Source organism: Lampris incognitus, chromosome 19 (assembly GCF_029633865.1).
Source record: "Lampris incognitus isolate fLamInc1 chromosome 19, fLamInc1.hap2, whole genome shotgun sequence".
Classification (NCBI taxonomy): Eukaryota; Metazoa; Chordata; class Actinopteri; order Lampriformes; family Lampridae; genus Lampris; species Lampris incognitus.
The window spans coordinates 9,539,718-9,539,925 of record NC_079229.1 but is presented as its reverse complement, the minus strand read 5'-3'; positions in this window follow the sequence as shown (position 1 = coordinate 9,539,925).

Below are 208 nucleotides of genomic sequence, written 5' to 3'. Positions count from 1 at the left end.
CTACGGGAACGAAGGCAAGCAGAAAAAAAGATTAGGCACGACTCCGAACGTTGTTGTTAACTTAAGCCCGAGCTAACGCAGCTTTGTGGTGCCGGGGAACAGAGCTCAGACCTGATTAGCCGGTCTGGGTTACGCATGTGCATTGTGTTTGAGACAGTGTGTAAAATTCAGTCTGTCTGGCTTCTTATCAGGATTGATCAGGGGCAGG